The sequence below is a fragment of the Phoenix dactylifera genome, unplaced genomic scaffold, assembly GCF_009389715.1.
Source record: "Phoenix dactylifera cultivar Barhee BC4 unplaced genomic scaffold, palm_55x_up_171113_PBpolish2nd_filt_p 000645F, whole genome shotgun sequence".
Lineage (NCBI taxonomy): Eukaryota > Viridiplantae > Streptophyta > Magnoliopsida > Arecales > Arecaceae > Phoenix > Phoenix dactylifera.
Genome location: NW_024068036.1, coordinates 121,860 through 130,882, shown reverse-complemented (window position 1 = coordinate 130,882; position 9,023 = coordinate 121,860). Strand labels below are relative to the sequence as shown.

The 9,023-nt window shown below is 39.1% G+C and overlaps 1 non-coding gene across 1 annotated transcript; it reads left to right on the top strand.

Annotated features, from left to right (window-relative positions):
- Positions 1-287: 287 nt before the first annotated feature.
- Positions 288-396, top strand: LOC120106810. The gene has a single exon (XR_005508832.1). It is a non-coding gene; the product is annotated as a small nucleolar RNA R71 (small nucleolar RNA).
- The last annotated feature ends 8,627 nt before the right edge of the window (positions 397-9,023 follow it).

Here is a 9,023-nt window from a genome sequence, read left to right as displayed (position 1 = left end):
CAATTTCTTCTACCTTCTTAGTGAGGGCTGCCATTTTAGCATGAAGATCATCCTCAGTTCTGAGGTTGTAAAGGCCTCCCTGTACAGAGCTAGTAGGCTTAGGCAAAGACTTGTTGTTTCTATCCCCATTATCCCAAAGTTGGGCAGTCTCAGCAAGGGAATCCAAATACTCCCATGCCCCATCAGGTTGTTTTTCTAAAATTCTACCATTGCACATGGTCTCTACAAACTATTTCAACTATGGAGATAAACCTTCATAAAAGAAGCTAATGGTTCTCCAAGTTTCGAATCCGTGATGAGGGCATGAGAGAAGAAGGTCTTTAAATCTTTTCCAACATTCATAAAATGTTTCATTATCTTTTTGTTGGAAATTACTGATATGTCTTTTCAAAAAATTGGTCCTTTGTGTGGGGAAGAACTTCTTTAAAAATTCTCTCTGCATATCTTGCCAATTTCTTATTGATCTAGGTTGCAAAGAGTTTAGCCATGTTTTGGCCTTATCCTTTAGAGAGAAAGGAAACAATGTCAACTTGAGGATATCCTCGGTGACGTTTGGCACTCTAAATGTAATGCTCAATTCTACAAAATCCTTTAAATGAAGATACGGACTCTCGGACTCTAACCCGTGGAACTTGGGCAGCAATTGAATTACCCCGGGTTTGATGTCAAAATGTCCTACATTATCAGAAAAAATTATGCATGAAGGCTGACTAATCCTAGCCGGTTGTAGGTATTGTCTTAGAGTCATAACATGGGATTCTCGTTCTCGATTGTGGTGACTCCCCGCATCTTCATTTAAATCAGCCATCTCACAAGGTGTGAGATACTGCGAAGGAATTTCAGGAGTATGTCCTAAGGGATGATCTAAAGTTGTATGACTTAATCGACCGGTGTCGTCCCTATTCCACTTTAGCATGCAAAATATTTCCCTCTCTTTTTTTTTTAAAAAAAAATAAAAAAATAAATATAAGTACCAACTAAAGATACCCTGAAACGACATCCTAAAACAAAAATCTTATTCACAATCAAACATGCAACAAAACATTACACCTCAATTTCTAATATTTTTCTTAAATTTCTAGAGAGCTCCTAACTGGTTTGAAGAGGGCACCTAAGCCTCCAATCCGGTCTAATGAACCGAGTTGACCAGGTAAGCTCCCAGGTAAGTGGAGAGGTCACGATGCGTTCGCAAAGGTCCCACTTAAATTCCACTTGCCTCGAACAAATAAACTGTCTCCCTTATAGGGACAAAGCTTGCCTAGACATCAACTAAGCCACAGAGCGAAATTGGTGCAACTTTTGGTGGTCTTCGTCCTATTGAGCTCGAATGTCCTTAGGGGCCAACGTCTAGTTGATTTTAGTTAAGCTTAGGATATTTATGCACTGGGGTGATTTTTGGACTAACGACGAGTGATGAAATCCCGACCTTATCTTTTTAAATGGGTTCAGCCCTTAGAATATTTTATGCTGATGCCTTATACTATATGCAACAATCAAGAGATTTTTTTTTTTAATGTTTTATGACATGACATTAAATTTCATTGAATAGGAGATCAAGCAAATTATTTATTTTTTTAAAAAATTTTATGAGTTGAAGTTTGAAATTTGAAATTTGAAATTTGAAATTTTAGGTTTTTTTCTCATTTTTTTATTTTTGAATAATCACCTTTGATATTTTCTTAAAGTTTTTTTCTTAAATTTTCAATTAGCAACAAGGGTTAATGAGATATGATAACAATAAAATTCTAATTCTAAAAAAATTAAATGCAGAAAATTCAAAATAGAAAGTAGCAAGGTTTCGTATTAATCTAATAGTCTTAAAAGTCTCAGAATGTCAATCAGACCGTTCAGATTATTGAAAAATGTGTTTTGCACCAGCTGACCAAATTTGAATCCAATCCGACGGCTATGTTCATGATATCAGAGTTTGATGCAAACTATGCAGGGAATTAAAAATAGTAGTAAAGATGTAATTTAATTTTTTTTTTCAAAAGAAAAATACTAACTACTAAGGTAAAAATTAAATCTAAAATTATATTAATAAATCAGCCGTTCCTCGGCAACGGCGCCAAAAACTTGATGCTTTCGAAAAATTGCTCTCCCAAGTGCAGGAGAATCGCACAAGTAGTATAACTCGGAAGTCCGAGGTCGCTTCCTCAGGAAACGATCTATAGATTATTAGCATAATTTTTAGATGTAATTTTTAGTTAATTTTTAAAAGTTAAAAGCAGAGGATTAATAGATAATTAAACAAAGTTCAAGAATATAGAGAAGGCTAGGGATCCGGAATCCTCCTTGATAATATTACTTTCAATAAATAAACTCGGCGATTTTTGATTAAAGATTAATATGATAGAGTAGTTCTAATCATGGAGTATACAATCTGAAAACATAAATTTAACATCTAAGTATTTATCGTGCCGGTTACGTCTACGACAAATCAAACATCGAAACAATCCATGCATCAATATATATATAAACCATAAAAGATCTATCTAATAAATAAATATTCAAGAATTCAAAACATACCAATGGATATAAAACAATTAGAATAAAAGTTTAGAGTATACTTGATGAAAGCAACATGACAAGGATTCATCCATCACCCTTTGCCAACGGAATTAGCAAACCATTACAAACATCAACATCCCTCCCTTTCTCACTCTCTATTTTTTTCTTCTTTTTATTTTCGGAAACAGGGCATCCCCTGTTTCCCTTTCTCTTCTTCTTTCTTGTTTTCTTCCACTGTAGCAGCCCGGCGCCTCTGTTTTTCCGAATGAGGGATCCCCCATTTTTGTGTGGGAATGAAGGACAACCCTCCCCCCTCTCAGCCGACTACCTCTTATAATCAACTCTCTCCCTCCATAGATCTTCGGAATGCGCTGGAGATCAATGCATTAGAGGCAAACGGCTGGATCTTGGGCGCATGAGGCTGAAACATTGGAGCTGATCTCGGCCGGATCCGGCGCTGAGAACGGACGCGATGGAGGAGGCGGACGGCTGGGCGGTGATCTTGGAATAGGAGAATTTGTCCGTGGGTGGAAACCGATCCGTGAGGCTCGGGATGCTTGCGGCTGAGTTGCTTGATCCGGAAGTTGAAGATTTGATTGCAGAGAAGAGCTGGGAGCAAACGGAAAAAGAGGATGGCACAGGATGCTTGATTCACGGAGAGGATTGGGCTCATGGAATGGGGATGATCGCGGACGGTTGGGGACGCTTGAGTTGATCACGGCCGGAGGAAGCTGAAACGCACATTGGACGGGCGGAAGAGGCGGGCGGACGCGTGGGATAAGGGGTTGCACGCTGAAGAACGGAGATGGAGGAATGGATTTGAGGCTCGGAAATGGAAGATCGTGGGGATGCTGGAATCCTGGATGTGATCACAGATGGCTGATTGTTTGCTAATCCGGAAGAGATGGATGGATCGCGATCTCTTCCACGTAGGCGCTGGGAGGCTTCACGGGATGCTTCGCACGTGGAGAAGATGGACGCTGGGCTTGGGATTCAGATGACGCGCTGGGACGTGGACGGTGTAGATCACGGTTGGACGCTTGGAATGATGCTGATTTGGAATCACAAAGTCAATTAACTGCAGATGGCTGGGAGCTTGAGTTGCATCGCGGAATATGGGAAGTCGCTCGGGTGCGCGGAAGAAGAGTCATGGACTCTGTCCTGCAGTTGGGAAGATGCATTCTTTTTAGATGAATTTATATAAAAATTATAATAAGTGCTAAGGATAAAATATTTAATCATCCAAATGTTAACACCTATTATTTATCATTATTTTGTTAGCATTAGGCTAAGTTAATTGGTACTTAGATCGCACTTTTGTGCTCTCATCAGTGGGGCTGCATTAGGGCATATTCAAGCCCTTCTCCTTCCAGCCGTACGCCCCCTCTCCTCTCGTCTTGGTTTCAGCCGCAAGCAAGGAAGAGAGCTCCAAGGTGTTGGCGGCCCTCTTCTCCCTTCCTCCTTCCAACGTAGGGAAAAGAAAGAAGGCTGCAGGGGCATTGTTCCTCTTCTTCTCTTCATCCTTTTTCTTCCTCCTCCCAAGCACAATCAAAGGTTGATTTAAAGGGAGGACATCAGCCCTTAAAGTTGTCTCTGCAAGGAAGCTAGCACCCTGGGGAGACAAAGAAACTTGGATCGGTTTTTGCTTCGTGTGGATACCCGTAGAGGCCGGACGCGTGAACGGCTTCAAGCGAACCTTCATCTTAAACCACGAACTTCAGTTTGCGGTGATCATCTACCCGCACAAGGTGAAGATCTGATCTTCCTAATGTTATTAAAAGTTTTTAATCCTAATCTATCTACGAACGGTTTTTGAACAACGTTCATGAGATGAACGTCGATCCCGCGCATGCCTCTTCCGCTGCCATCTGAAATTTTTAATTTTCTGCAGCATGGGCGGTGTTGCTGGTGGTCCAAACCGAGAACGATTGGCACAGCGGTGTGAACGGGGTTCCGTCTGAGTCGCCTTGGTTGGTGTTGATTACGCTCCACTTTCCACCGGAAAACCTGCAAGCAAGCCTCGCACCACCACTGGGGTAGTGGGGGCCCTCCGACGATCAAGTCAGAGGAGATTGGAGGAGAAGGAGAGATAATTGCAGGTAGTAGGAGAATGCACTGGAAGTTCTTGCTTACCTCCCCCCTTGTCCCCCCCGCAGCATATATACCAGGCTGGGGGGTCCTTCTGGGGGGTTGGTGTTGCCCAAGGTGACAACCCAAGAGGGGGGGGGTGAATTGGGTCTTTTAAAACCTTTTAAACTACTTCTAATCTTTTAGATTAATTATGCTAAGTTGTATGGATGCTTAGTGAAGCTTAACCTTAGCAAGAGTATGATTCTAATCTAATCAACTATTAAGCAGTGGGTTCAATAAAAGATTAGTCTAATTTTGCCCTAGTATGCTATTCAATTTAATGATTGAGTAAATTGATTATGCTTGCAACTAAAGGATGCACGAAGAAGAGTTAAGCAAGCTTAATATCTAAGTAAGTGAGTGAGGAGGTCAGTCAACAAAGAGCATCACAAACACAACAAAAATATAGTGGTTCGGTGCACCCCAGCACCTACATCCACTCCCCAAGACCTCTTGGGAATTTCACTATAATCCTAGCGATTACAGCCGGTTGTTTTACAAGCTCACAACCCAACTTGTTGTTTTACGAGCGCACAACGAACTCGGTCGGTTTTCCCAGGCTCACCGACTAGAACCACTCCGATTGTTTTCCCGGGCTCACAATCAAACCCTTACACGTTGGTTTTACCCTCGGCTCACCAACAAACCTAAACCCCGTTGGTTTTCCCTTTGGCTCACCAACAAACCTTACACCGTTGGTTTTCCCTTTGGCTCACCAACAAACCTTTACCCCTTGATTCAATCCCGTGATTGAATCAAGTTACAAGATATTATAACAAAGTTTAAGATAAATCAAAGCTTCTTAAACAAGCAAATATAACACTATAAGCAAATAGAGTAAAGTGAAGTCCTCAAACGAGTTTGGAAGATGAAGGAGCTCGACTTCTTCTTTACTTGACCCTCTTCTGATTTGGCACGAAGTGGAGGATCACTGAGGCAGCACACGGATGGAGAGGAAGCTTTGGGATTCACTTGGATGCTCTTCTTCCCTCTATTTCACTTTGAATGGCCCTTTTGTGCTTTTGGGAGATTTCCCTTGTAATCTGTTTGGAATCTCTTCCCTAAAAGTTCTCTCCCACTTCCATGAGTTCTCCCCTAGCTCTCTTCTTGTTTTTATAGCTTTAGATGGAGTGGAAACAAGAATATAGCCGTTAGAGACAAAAATATAGCCGTTGGAACCAGTCTGCACCTCCTGACAATATTACCGTTGGGATCGGAGTCGACTCGCGCGATCAGGAGTCGACTCGGCTGTAGCGGGAGTCGACTCAAGCTTTTCCGGAGTCGACTCGGCAACTGTTCCAAATTTGAATTTTGTCCACTCGAGTCGACTCGACTATCCTGGGAGTCGACTCGAATCCCAGAGTCCGAACTCCCGATCCTCTGTCTTTTGGCTCGTCCAGTCTTGGAGTCGACTCGAACTTCCTTGGAGTCGACTCGGCTCTCAGTTTTCGAAAGTTGGTCTTCTGCCATCTTAGTGTAGTGCTGCCTTGGAGTCGACTCGAGCTGTCTGGGAGTCGACTCGAATCTCAGAGTCGGAAAACTGATCCTCTGTATTTTGGAGCCGCGCTGCCTTGGAGTCGACTCGACTTGTCTTGGAGTCGACTCGCCTCTCAGAGACGAAAATACCGTCTTCTGTCTTGGGGTTGCGCTGTCTTTGGAGTCGACTCGGACTTTGTGGGAGTCGACTCGAATCTCAGTGTCCAAAAACTGCTTCTCTGAGTTTTCCCTTGTGTACCACTGAGAGTCGACTCTCGCTTTCTTTGGAGTCGACCCGACAACCATTGGAGTCGACTCGCATTCCTCAGGAGTCGACTCGAATCTCAGGGTCGAAAATCCCTCTCTGACTTTTCTGCCTTTTACACCCTGGAGTCGACTCGTTCTACTCTCGAGTTGACTCGCCAAGCATTGGAGTCGACTCGAATTCCTCAGGAGTCGACTCGAAGACTATTCTTTTAAATTTTCCTTGAATTTGCTCCTCCAATTTGAATCTTTTGAACTTTAAAGTTGGGCCAATGAATTGTAGCTTTCTTCTAACTTTTCTTGAGTGCTTTTGGAGGCCTTCTTGTGTTCTTCCAACTTGCTATGTTCCTTGCAAAATAAATATCTTTCTCCTTGCAACATAAACATTAGTATCTATACTTCAAGGTGTTGTGATCATCAAAATCAATCTATGAATCAATCTTTGGGTCATCAATCTCCCCCTTTTTGATGATGACAAAACTTGGAGTATATGCAATATAAAAGATATTGTTTTCTAGAAGTAATGCATAGCAAAGTTGCATGAAGTAGACAACATGTATATTTAAAACAAAACATACTTCATGATAATGCTTTAGATTTAATCAGCTTAACACAATCAATATATTTCAGTTCAAGCTGATTATCACAAAGCATTATAAGCATATACTTAGATATTTCTCCCCCTTTTTGACAGCATCAAAAAGATAGTGAAACATTAAGCACAAAGATCAGAACACTCAAATATTTCTTTCCCTTACTGTACTCTGGTTTGAATGTTATATTATTGCCAGGATATGAATCATTTAACTCAAGGCAATAATATTGGAATCAGATTAGTGAGCACAGATCAGAGCCAATTAAGATAATTTCAGAGCAGAACACATTGAATGTGATTTCAAGAAGTTTTCTAATTTGATACCACAGATAGTTTTCTAATCAAGTGTGGGTGGAATCTCTCTTAGGTTAATTCAAGAAGTACCACAAATGATATTCAATGAAAACACGAGTGGAAATCTAACCTCTCTTCAATAATAAGTATGAAAGCTTGTTCAATTAAGACCTTTTGCCCAATCTATTAAGTATTTTATCAAACATGAGAGCAATTTTGATTAATTTTCAGAGTAAAAGATCAAAACTTATATATGTGAAAGACATATCATCATGTTGGGTCATTAATTCTTAATGACTTCAAAGGTTCTTTATAATAATAAGTGCATTTGAGCACAAATACCAAATTATGAAATCATGCAATTTGTGATACATCTTAGAGCTCTTTTAAAGACTTTCTTTTATTCCTTTAGAAAATAAGCACAATTTGATACATAAAATAATGAATTGGCACAAAATAGAAGTTCTAAAAAGTAAGCCAATTAAAACTCATTAGTGAGGTTCAAAATAGATTTTCTAAGAGATACTCAAGAAAATTTAATACATTGTTCTCCTCCTTTTTCATTAAATTAGAGGCTCTTAAGATTTGCAATTTGGTTCAAGAGTGATGCATGAGATATACTAACCAAATAACACGCCTCAAGGTGTATCATAAAGATTTTCAGATTTAAATTTCAGATGATACATATTGGAGAGTATTAGGATCACTTTTCATTTAGTATTCTTTCCCTCTCCTATAGATTCATGTAATTAAGTTCCATAAGACCTCTCCTTCTGAAATTTTCTTTCTCCCCCTCAATTGATCATTCCATTTAAGAGTTTAGAATCCTAAGATAATGTTCAACAAAATTGTCAATCTCAAAAATATATTTTCTATAAGTTTCAGCTTATTTTCATAAGACTCAAGGTTTGAGATAAGACAACCTTTATAGAACTCATCTCAAGGTAATTAAAGCATGTCTTGCAATATAAGGAGGTTCATCAAAATCAATCCATAAAGTTCAAAGCATGCATCAAAATAAAGTGTCTTTGGGATAGGATACTGAATATCTAAAGCTCCCCCTCAAAAGATGCATTCTTCTTTAATCATTTTAAATTGTTGAATTTCAGATTATAGTGATAAACGTGAATAACACTGAAATTCTATGACATCGAGAATGTCGAGTAATCTAGTATTATTTCAAAATTTGTAGTAATTACTCTTTCTAATCCTTTACGAACAAGTTATGCTTTCTCATAATCTTAGAGAAAATGTGTAGAAATATTAATCAGAAAATGATTCATTTGAAGCTTAGTTTCTTTCAACCGCATTTACATTTTCTTTCTTTTAGAATCATTTGAGTGAGCTGAAATATTTCTAGCTTTAAGATCATTCACTCTATTGATAGAAGTGTTTAATAATGTAGGGGAGAAAAACATATAGATGATTATTGAAATATATATATTTTTAGAACTCAATTTCTTAATCATAGTTTTTCACCAATGTATTCATGAAACACAATAAATCTTTTTAATATCAAAATAAAATCATATATTTAGAAATTTTTGTTTGCAATCAAGATCATCGAAAAACACATCATTTGGACCAATATTAGTACACTTTGAAGATAAGAAATGATATGTTTCGGATGCGTATCGGAGCAATCAACCAAAGGCATCAGAATTAATTCTGTTTTTCTTACATTAAGATTTTATTTAGAAATCATATTGAGTTTAAGCTTGTATACAAAATCAGATTCTGAATTACATAGGAT